This window comes from Martes martes (assembly GCF_963455335.1).
Source record: "Martes martes genome assembly, chromosome: X".
Taxonomy (NCBI): domain Eukaryota; kingdom Metazoa; phylum Chordata; class Mammalia; order Carnivora; family Mustelidae; genus Martes; species Martes martes.
Genome location: NC_137897.1, coordinates 35,433,295 through 35,445,742, shown reverse-complemented (window position 1 = coordinate 35,445,742; position 12,448 = coordinate 35,433,295).

Sequence of the window (12,448 nt, the reverse complement as noted above, 5' to 3'; positions counted from 1 at the left end):
CTGGAAACAACCCACATTTCCATTCACAGGAGAATGGGCAAACAAACTACTTATATCAAAATATTAAGTTGAGTAAAAGAAGCCACTCATAAAGGAAAAATATGCTGTGTGCTACAATTTATATGAAGTTTAAAAACAGTTCAACAACTCTTAATAGTGGTTAAGAAGTGAAAGCGAGGCAGTTATTCACTGGGCAGGTGCACAAAGGGTCCTTCTTCAGTGATGGAAATGTTCTCTGTCTTTATCTGGGTGGTGATTACGTGGGTAGAAATTACCTGTGTGGTGGTGATTGCATTTGTAGAAATTCACCAAACTGTGCACTTAAGAACTGACCATCATTTTTATGTAAATGGCACCTCAGCTAAAAATAAAGAATGTCAAGTTAACCAGAAAACTAAAAAAGCTTTTGAAACTGCCTCACCCTACTTTCCAAACTGGATCCAGTTCCAAGACATCTGCTTGATTGTCAAGGTCCTCTATCACCTGGACCTACCTGATCAATTGTCACCAGTCTCCCTTCACAACATACATCTAATGGAAGAGCACCATGATCTCACTCATACCCTTCCACCTCTCTGCAATTCCCTCCTTCTTCCTTTCCTGTAAGCCAGATCCTTTGGGTCAAGCACTAGATTCGCTCTCTCCTGAGCTTACCCTACAGTGATATGTCCCTTAGTTATCTTTCCTTTAGCATAACCACTTATATCCTATGTGACACTGCTCTACACTGACTTGTATATAACCTTAAAATTAACTTCTAATAAATTACGGAATTAATCTCTGTAACTTCTAGCATATAGCTTTTCTCCCTGCTCTGTTTTAAATTCCAGGAGCTTGGCAAAGAAAGATCCTTTCCCTTCCAAGTCTCCCTCCTCTCTCCCAGTGCCTAGTATAATGCCACATACCCAATGGGTGCTTACAAGTGCCCCTTGAGCCTCAAAGTCAAATTTTAAATGATAATGAATATTAGGTAGGTGGAGTAGGAAAAGGCCCTCTCCTCAAATGTTAAAACTGCTGTATTATCTATTTGACATAAACAAATTTACATCATTCTTTTTTTTTTTTTTTTTTTTTTTTTTTTTTTTAAAGATTTTATTTATTTATTTGACAGACAGAGATCACAAGTAGGCAGAGAGACAGGCAGAGAGAGAGGAGGAAGCAGGCTCCCTGCTGAGCAGAGAGCCCGATGTGGGGCTCGATCCCAAGACCTTGAGATCATGACCTGAACCGAAGGCAGAGGCTTAACCCTCTGAGCCACCCAGGCACCCCCAAATTTACATCATTCTTAAAAGTAATCGCTATAGATTATTTATCTTTTTTTGTTGCTGTTAGTTACATAGGCACATAGTTTGGCACCTCAAATAGTTCCATGAGGCTTCTAAACAAAATCAGTTGTCCTCAAACACTCTTCTTTTCCTTTAACTTTATTTGCAATAAATAACCTCTTCCCATCACCCCTCAGGTGAGGACAACGCAGAGCCATGTTCTACACCGTCTCTCACAGGTCCCCAGCACGGTTGCCCACACCAATAACCTCATTTTGTCTTTCCTTGTCTCCCTACCCCTACTAGTTCTGACTTGATCACTTATCAAATATATTCCTTGCATTCATATCCTTATCTCAGGGCCTGCTTCTAGGGAAACCCAACCATGTGACTTTCTACTAGACAAGATCCTTTAGGACCCAAAATTCTTTGTGCTAACACCAAGCACAGCAGCATCTTGTACAACTAGGCTCTTGGTGATGCCTTTTTTCTACTCTTAAAATTGTATCTAATAGTTCACGAACTCAAAATTCTCCCTATACCCGCTTGGCCTTTGTGGGAAGTTTTCTAACTCCAGTACCCATTGCGAAACACTCTGGAGATGAAAGTGTTGTACAAAGGTTAAGTATTATTGCTTTAAACATCTTGGGGGAAATGTCTTATTTAAGACATTTATCACAAAAGAAAAGCTGAAAAAAAGAAAACCAGGCAAGTGATACAGGAAGAAAAACATATCTTTAGTGAAAAAAAAAACAACGTGACCTTTCCTTTGTCCAAAACGACTCCAGGAAATCAGTGTAATCTGGCAGGTGAACTTTCTAACAGTAATAAAGGAATCAATTTGAGCTTTAAGATATATCAGAAGTTGCTGGTGAAATCAGAAAGCCTTCTAGGAGAGGAACAGTTTTCCCAATCCTTTATAATAGTCAAGAAAGGAAAGCCTGAAATGAGAACTGAAGAAATTCCACCTCAAGATATCATTTCCATGACCATCATTTTTCCTTTATTAAAAACCTAACTTTGGAAATTTTTAAGGAATACCATGGAGTTCATGGTTAGTGATGTTTTTGCTGTCCTACCATCGGTATTGGTTTTCCCTTTGTTCTTCTGGCACTATTGGGAACCAGTCTCACATAACCTAATGCCAGAAATAATTTTGTATCCATTAAGATTAGCATTTTCAGAGATGGACAGAAAAACCTATTAAAAAATACTTCACTTTAAAAAGGTAGAACTTTATTTTACTTTCCTATAACAAGTCTAGAAATATGCAGGCCAAGGCTAAAATGCCAGCTCTGCTCACGAAGTACCCAGTGATGCAAATTCCTTCCAACTCACTGCTCCACCATCCTGAGGATCTGGCCCTTTGTCTTCATGAGCCAAGATGGCAGTGGCACTTGGATTATAGGAAACAGGTAGACAAAGGGAAGACAAAAAAAAATTATATAATGCTTCTGCTTACAGCCCATTGGCCAAAATATAGGCATGTGGCTACACTGAGCTACAAAGGAGGCTGGGAAATATATTCATTACTCAAAACAACACACACCCAACTAAAAATCCTCCTACTATGGAAAGAGAGAAAAGCGACTCAAGGATGACAATCTATCATAACTCCAGCTTCTTCCTTCTCCTTCCTCCAAATTCATTTTCAATAATTCTCTGAGACAGGGGTCCAGATAAGAGGTCAATTCCAGGCTGACCTTGACCTATGAAAGTGACCTTTTCTTCCTCCAGAGTCACACAGTCTGCTGCCACCAGCATGAGACCACCTCTAAAAAATTGATTTGAGTGTATAGAGTAATAGAGACAACAGAAATACTATGATAAAGCAGAAACAGCTCTGGGAGCTGACCCCAGGGGCACAATTTGAGATACAGCAGCCTATTTATGTGGTACTCTCCTGCGCATGTGCGCATGCGCACGCACATACACACACACACACACACACACACACACACGCTCTCTCTCTCTCATTCATTCAGTGATGAATAAAACATAAGCTCTATATCCTCAAGACACTTACATATTATAGGAGAGGCAAATGACAAAGAAATAAACATGAAAATAAATATCTAATTACAAATTGCAATGCATACCAAGAAGGAAAAGAACACGGGCTAGAAGGTCAAAAGGAGACTAATTTGGACAAAGGCCTTCCTGGATGAATGTTATTTGAGCTGCCATACCTAGGCTAAGTGGATATTAGCCCAGCAGAGTGGAAGACAAGCTGTTCCAGGCAGGGAAAAGGGTATGTGCAAAATTCCTGCAGTGGGAAAGAGCCTGGAACATTTGAAGAATTTTAAAGTAATAATGGTATGAATGGAACTTTTCACCAAAATGGGATTTACCCAGCGCACTTCCTAAATTCATTTTCTTTTTATCACATAGCCTAAAAACCCACCAAATAGAGATCCACATATATATGTTTAAGAGGCTCATTAAGATTAATTTTTAAAAATATGCCACACTCCCCCCATAGCTCAGAAGCTTATTCAGCACAGGACTCTTCAGGGAAGCATCAAGAACACAGAAAGAAAAAGGACCCAGAGGATCTCTGAGCAGGCCCTGGATGCTGATACTAAGAGAAACAGTCTTCATCAATGGGCTCCAAATGTGGACAAACCAGACAAGGAAAGTTAGTGGGGGACAGAGCATTGGTTCCTGGAGTAAGTGGTATATCAAGGCTTAGTGCTAGGACTGAAAAAATAAAAAGAATTCTAAATCTAAAAGTGTGGGAGGTTAAAGACGGCTACAAATTTTTTGAGATGTCTCCCATCAAGAGGTGGGATCTGTTTTTCCACTTCTTGAATCTGGGCTACATCGTGACGCATGACTCCTCTGACCAACAGAAGGTGACAGAAGTGATGCTATGCTAGACTCAGTTCTAGACTCAGTCTTCAAGAAAATCAGCAGCTTCTAACTTGTTTTTGGGGGGTCTTGAGCCACCATGTAAGAAGTTTGACTGTGCTGTTGGAAAGACTCAGTGGAGAAGCTCGGAGACAAATTGGATGGCCTTCCAGCCATCGCCACCAGAGCGCCATCCATATGATTGAGGCCATCCTGGACTTTCCAGACCAGAGGAGCCATCAACTGAACACCACCAAGTAACCGCAATCGATAAGACATGGGATGGGAAAATTTCCCAGGAGAACCCTGCCCCAAATTTGGAACCCACAAAATCATGAGATGTAATAAATTTGTTATTGTTTTTGAGCACTAAGCTTTGGGGGTGTCTGTTCCATAGAAGTAAATAGTTAAACACGGGCCAAAGATCTTTTCTGGCCTATGAATTTTTCAGGCTTTTAAGCCTATGGAATGACTGGGATTTCTGGGCCTTTGTGGTTCTTCTATTTCTCTAGTTTGCATTACTAAAGCAGTACCTTTGGTTTAAAAAGCTAAACGGGGGGTGCCTGGGTGGCTCAGTGGGTTAAGCCTCTGCCTTCGGCCCAGGTCATGATCTCAGAGTCCTGGGATCGAGCCCTGGATCGGGCTCTCTGCTCAGCAGGGAGCCTGCTTCCCCCTCTCTCTCTGCCTGCCTCTCTGCCTACTTGTCATCTCTCTCTCTCTCAAATAAATAAATTTAAAAAAAAAAAAAGCTAAACAGTTCCAGAAAAGAAGAAGCAAGAAATGGGAATGTGGTAGGTATATAATCAGGGTTGGCTGGATATTTGTTTGTTAGATGGAGATGAAGATGCCCTTATCCATAACAGCCCAGCCCTGTAAACCAGGAAGGAAAGACTGCCCTCCAAAGTTATTCGTCCTGCTGGATTTTTCTCTTGAGCTGAATGTCTTTTGAGATACAGGAATGTATCAGATACGGTTCTAGAAATGAACAGCCCCAAGACTCACCACCATTCATAAGCTCATTTGAGAACTAAATCCACTTGTAAAATGGTGACTGCCAGGTTTGGAAGCAAAAGTTGAAAACCACCATAATAATACATTTCTTCCTAATCAAGCCAGTCTTTCATGTCCTCTGTATCTGCTTACATTTTCCCTATATAAACATTTGGAATTGGCCCAGATTATTAATTATTCTTGGTAATTGGGTCACGAGTGGTAAGAATAATCACAAAGAAGTCTCACACTTCAAATGAGTGTGTAGTTTCAAACCAAAGATCAGAACTGCCTAAAGTGAGTTGCCCTGCCTGACTCTGCCTCCCTGGATAGAGTAGTTAAAAATAATAAAGTGGCAGTGGAGCAAAATGAATCCAAAGTCAAACCCATATACAATAGAAGGTCCAAAGATCTGCAATAAAGGCATTAGATGAGGAATTTGGAGACCCCAGTCCTCTCATTTTGCCAACAATTGGGAACCGTAGACAGATCTAACCTCCCTGGGTCTCAGTATCTTCTTCTGGACGTCAGAGAAAAAATCTTACAAGTTTACAAGATTGTTGTGAAAATCTATGTGATCATTAATATGAAAGCACCCCCCGCCAACACACACAAATACAGGCACGCACGCGCGTGCATGCATACACACCCACACACACACACACACACACACACGGGGACTTAAAAGTGTTCTGCAAATGTAAATTGTTACTTTAGAAAATTCAAAATGTATTTGTCACTGAAAAATAAATGGATAGCTGCGTTCAGCTCACCTATGGAGGTCAGCTAATAGAATCCATTTGTTTTGTAGATGACAAGACTCAGGTCTAGAAGCATCAGTGATGTGTGAAGACAGCAGAGCCATCGCCTAGAAAAGTGTTCTCCTCACACAGAGGCTAGTGGTTTCTCAGTCCCCTGACTGCCCTTGAATACCTCTGAAGTTGGAGGCATTGTCTAGAATGGTCATCAGTGTGTGTGGTTCTTAGGACTTTACTGATTAAAGTCAGCCATCACCCATCAGTCTCTGACCCTCCTCGTCAATCCATCACCTAATGCTATGTTTACTTCCCCAATCTTTTAGAGATTCATTCCCTTCTCTCCACTCAACACAGCAGCCCCCAACCAAGCTTCTGTCTTTCCTCAACTGGTCTACCCTAACTGTTCTCTTCCGTTCCATTCTTTATCCCTCCAATCTCTTTTCCACACCACACCCAAAAGGACTTTCTCAAAAAAGCAAACCTGACCGCATCCACCTACTTAAATTCCTTCAACATTTTCCCATAAAAATCAATGGCTTCCCAAGGCCCACCAGGCTCTATAGACTCTGGCCCCCACTAATCCTTTTACACTGAATTCCTGTTTTTCTTCTGGTTCCAGGGCCAGGCCGTGCCTTGCTACTACTATACCCACAACCACTCCAATCCTCTGCCACATTAGCACCTTTCAGCCACAAATCTAAGTCAACTCAAATTTCCCCCTCCTCCAGAAAATCTTATGAGTCACCCCCTAGATTAGAACAGGACTCAGAGCTTCCCATAATTTCCTTTCCATCTCTTTTCAGGGTTTGGCATTATATATTTACCCATGTAAATATTTGATCTATGCCAATCTCTGTGGTCACAGGCTATAAGATCCATGGGGCAAGGCCCATGTCTGTTTTGGCCACTATTTGCTCAGTAGTCAGTGCCTGGCATTCAGTAGGTGCTCAATAACTGTGGATTAAGGAAAAGAATGAGGAAAAAGTTGTTAACCCCAGGGCACAATAACCAGCATTTTTTCCACTGAATCCTCTAAAAATAAATGAAAATGAATTCTTAAAAAGGAACCAATTCTCATTTCATGAAGACCCTTGAAGCTGTAATGATTTATAAGTTGTGATGGAAAGGGGATCTAACTTCTAAAAGCAATTCCTATTTTCAGTACAATACTCTATCTAAAGGTCTTCCTTAAAATCCCCCAAAAGACTGTCATGTCTTCTCTCTCCTCCCCATTGAGAATAGCAGCACCCTAAATCTAAGGTTGAAATGGGCATGAAAATTTTAAAATAATGAAAAATACATTGAAGTTAAAATTTTCCAGTTAGGTAGGGAAAGGTATAGAGAAGATCAAAACCCTCTCTACCCAGATTATTCTAGCATAGACAGAAAATTCAAAACCTTTTTTTTTTCTTAAAGCAGGTGGTAGGGAGAAATCCATTAGTTACCAACCTTCTACTACATTTCAAATGTGCACTAGGCATTATGCATATCATTTAATCCCGCACCATGCTATTAGTTGGGTATTATCTATTTTATACATAAGGAAGTAAGCAAGCAGCAAGCCCAAGTTCACACAGCTTTACACATTGGCACAGCTAGAATTCAAACTCAAAGCAATCTGGTTTTAAAACTTACCTGCCCTTTCTTAAACCATACCATTGTCCCTAAGAAAAATGAACAGAAGTTCTTCCCACCATAATCCAATTCTGTCCATTTTCTTCCCCAAATCTATCTTCCCAAATGAATTCCTGAGCATTTGCAGGAAACAGGCTGGAGATAAGCCTCCTCCCATACTTTCATTCATTCTCTGCACTTATGATCTTTGACTACTCACTAAGGTTTGAAGCACTGAGATGGACACACACACATTTATTTACACCAGTCACACCTCCACACCTAGCCTGGGAGCTCCCTTGAGAGCAAGGGCCATGTCTCATTCATCTGTGGAGCCCCGGTGCTGAGTGAAGTCTCTGGCTCTCAATAAATCTTTGTTAAATTAACTGGATGAATGTGGACTGATGCAGAGATGAATAAAACATGTCCTTGCCCCCAAAACATTTAAGATCTAATAGGAGAGAGAACACATACCAGAAACAATAATAGAAGACAGTAGCAAAAGTGTCACAGAGAGTTAAAAGGCCAAGAAAAGGCTTCAAGGACTTGGGGCATGGCCTTAAAGACTTGGTGAGATTCCAACAGACCAAATAAGGTAAGAACCGGGTTCATGGAGAATATCCCAGGTAGAGGGAACAACATAGAGTTCCAGAAGGAAGAAAGCCTAAATATGACTCGGGATACTCTCATTTGAATGGAGCATAGAGTTCAGATAAGGGGGCTGCCTGGCAAGTAGGCTGGAATCAAATTAGAGAAAGGAATCTTAGAAGACAAGGCCAGAAGATGGCCAGGGCATCTTGAGCAACACTCAAGGAAAAACTTATTTGGGAACCATGTGCAAGATGAACAGAGAAGTTGGGAGAAGTTAGAGCGATCTTTACAGAGAGGCTACATACAGCTCAGGGCAGATGCAACTGTGCTCTCAGGCTCTCCCATTAACCCATAGAACTTGGACATTGTAACTTGGTACCCACCACTTCCCTCCCCGAAAGATGGACTGAGGTGGAAGAGGCTGAGACTCAACATAGGCACTGGTTCTCCTAAATGTGCCAGGGTTTCCATTTTCATCCAAACCAGCAGGTCTCTCTCTTGCTTAGTATTTGTCATGAAGCTGGGCAAAGCAAATGCTCCAAGGAGTTGATTGCTCTGGGATCAGCCCTCAGTAGATGATGGGTAAGGAGTTGGATAACTACCCTAGCTTCCTTGCTGGAGCAACCCTCGAGTGTGTTCCATTCTGTGTCCCAGAGAAACCCAGTGGGTCTGAGCCCCAGGTGGCCATAGTAGTAACCTTCTGGATATATATAAACCTTCATAAACTGCTTTCTCTTTCCTGTCTCACTTCCCTACTCCCTCACTGCTCTTTCCTAAGGTAACTTTACAAATAGACTATTTGCCCTCCGATCCTTGTCTCAGGGCCAGTTTCTGGCGGAACCAAAACTAAGACACAAGGATTTGTGCCTTCTTCAGGATGGTGAAGCTTCTCCCACCAAAAGGAGGGAGACCCAGATTGTACCAGAGTCAGGGCATTGTGGGGTGAAGTTTGGCACGGAGAAAACCCTTCCTGAGGCTTGGTACACCAGACCTGCCAGAGTCAACATAAGACGATGTGCTGCCAGATGAAAGAACAACGTCCAAGAGGTCGACCAGTTGGCAAGCCATGATGACTCCACTGACCAAGACTTTCCTCTACGGTCATGTCCACCACATTCAACAGACATAGCCAAAGAATACTGAAACTAGCATTTAGGTCCCCATGTACTTTTCCAGTCTAAATTGCTGCTCTTACATTATCTGGAGTTTGCTCCAAAGCCTTTTATAGAAGCTTCCCAAAGGCCAAGGCTGCTGTGGGCTAAAAAAGAGAAAGAAAAGCAAAAGAAGATCCTGTATGTGGAATGTCAAATAACTCTGCTCAGAAAACAAATTTGTTGCTAAAAGGAGAAGCCCCTCAGAAAGGGAAATCAGCAGCTAAGCAGAAGCGGAGTTTCAAGTCAAGCCTTTACTTCAGCTCAGAATCACGGTCAAGCTCTCTCTGGGCACAAACTTGACACATAAGGAAAACACCTAATTACAACCCAAAGGTAACTTTCCTAAGTTTCCTTATGCATTAAGCTACATAGTGCCTAAATACCTATCCAATCCCTCTCTTGGCTGCAAGTCAGAAGCAGGGAACCTGGATGTCCTTCTAGATGACAAAAAACATACACATGAATATAGGTTCTCCCTCCCCTTCTGCTTTAAACGCTACAGGCCTAGCACGTGCCCCTGTGCCTTGTTGTCTATCATGGTGTTAAATTAGGTTTTACAAACTAAACACAACATATAGGACATTTCAACTGTCCAACAAAAGAGTGCGGTGTATTTTCCTATTGAGAAGGCAGTATTCAAATACACTAAATCTCCAAGCCACTATTGCTCACAGCCTGTAAGACTTGGCAAACCAGAGCAACATCTTTGTTGAATAATACATCAAGGGACAAATTCCACATCTGGAATTTTGAACATACAAGTCATGAGACCAAAGGATCCAATGGTAAGTGTTGAATCAAAATATTTAGATGATTAGTACAAGACTCTGGCAGAGAGTGCCATGAAAGAAGCATGCAATCTGAGATCATCTTCCAGCTTCTTTTGGCAATCAAATGATTACTTATTTAATTTTCCATAAAGATAACCATAACTCCAGTGACTGAAACATGCTGTAACTTCAGAATCCAGTGCAGTGAAGAAAAGACAATGACCAAATGTCATTTAAGGCATAGTGTGCAAGACAGGGCACACAGCACACTGTGTAATTGTAAAGGCACAGAACAGCTGCAAAAACTCTGAAACCAAATTATTATGTCACCTTATTTTAGAGCAAACACACTGAAACACATGGGCTTACAGTTTGGGGCAGAGGTCTAGACTAATGCTTCCAATCTTTCAAATGTTAGTCCTCCAGTGAAAGCAAAGCCACACGGTGGAATGGAATGCTGTCTTTCCATAGGGCTGGAATGGACACTGCCTCTGACGGTGGAGTCACATAAACCAGTGAGGCCCAATTATGGGTTTGACACCCCAGAGAGGCCAGTTAGTTCTCTATCTTTCTGCTCTCCTAGCTACTTGCCTGTTTCTCTTACCTCCCTGCCCTACCCTTCAACCTCTTCTCCTTGCCCCCATCAGCATGCCTCCACCACCTCCTCCCCTCAAGAGTTGGACTTTGGCCTTCCTCTCTTTCATCTTTCCATTCTTCTGCCAGGGTATGATTTTCTCATATATCTTCACTCTTCACCTAATAACAGATGCCTCCCAGACTTTCTCTGGGCCCATGTTATGAGGTATTTTAGTGTATCTGTCCCACGGCATCCTACAAATAAAGTATCTAAAAGTAAATTTATTGCTCTCTCCATTCAACTTCTACCTTTCTAGGCTTCCCATTTGGGACTAAGATTTTTCAGTTTTGCATGTTCGTCCCCTATTCTTTCCAAATTCTCACCCCAGACCAAGCCCACTTCAACTCAAATGGAAATCACTAGGGAAAAGATTATAATTATGTAAAGATTATATAAAGATTATAATCCATTTCTCTACCTCTATATTCTTCTCCTTTGTCTATATGATACTAAATATATATTGCATCCAAAATAATCAGTCTATTCCGACACACTGAATCAAATCCAAATACATTTTGGTTTGCAGAGGTAACCTTCCTTGTGTACCCAACACATAGGACTAACCCTCACCATGTGTAAGAAAAGCTGGTTGTCATCCTTCACACAAGCTCTCTCCTACCGACAACTGCAGGCTTTGAGGGAGCCCCCTCCCCAAATATGCATCTGGTTTCTTCCCTTCACTGCTTGTATAACTTTAGACAGGTTACTGAATTTCTGAGTCTTATTTTCTTGACTTGTATATTATAAAAGGGAGAGATTAGTTACACTTACTTCACAGTATTGGGGTTTTTTTCCAGCTTTATTGAGGTATAATTGACAAATAAAAATAATATATATTTAAGATGTACAATGTGATACTTTGATATATGTATACATTGTGCAGTGCTTGCCACAATGAAGCTGATTAACATATCCATAACCTCTCATAGTTGCCTCTTCTATGTGTGGTGAAAACGCTTAAGATCTACTTTCTTAGGAAGGTTCAAGTATACATTACAGTACTACTAACTAGAATCACCATGTTGTACATTAGATCCTTAAAACTTATCTTATACCTGAAAGTTTTTATGTTTTGATCAACATCTTCCCTTCTCTCCCACCCACTCCCCAGTCCCTGGTAACCACCAATCTACTCCATATCTATGAGTTTTGCTTTTTGAAATTCCACATGTGAGATCAGGCAGGATTTGTCTTTCTGTATCTGACTTATTTCACTTAGCGTCATGCCCCTCAGGTTCATTCTTGTTGTCATAAAGGGAAAGATTTCCTTATTTGTTAAGGCTAAATAATATTCCATTGTATGGTGTGTGTGGTTGTGTATCTCACATTTTCTTTGTCCATTCATTCATCAACAGAGACTTAAATTATCTTGGCTATTCTAATGGCATTGTTCTGAGGTTGGAATGAGTTAACTATACATTAAAGTGCCTAGAAGAGCATCCAGAAAATAGTAGAAGTTTAATTCATTAGTTCTCTTCTTTATTTCTTTTATCATCTTTCCCCCCATATCCCAACCTCCTTTATTATTTTGTTGTTGTTTTCTCTTTTGGGTGGGTTGATATGTCTCTTTTTTAAAAAATTGAGGTATCCAGCATCCGTTCCTGATTAAAATGCTTCAAAGCATAGGGATAGAGGGAACATTCCTGAACTTCATCAAATCTATCTATGAAAAACCCACAGCAAATATCATCCTCAATGGGAAAAAGCTTGCAGCCTTCCCATTGAGATCAGGAACACGACAAGGATGCCCACTCTCACCACTCTTGTTCAACATTGTATTAGAAGTCCTAGCAATAGCAATCAGACAACAAAGAGAAAT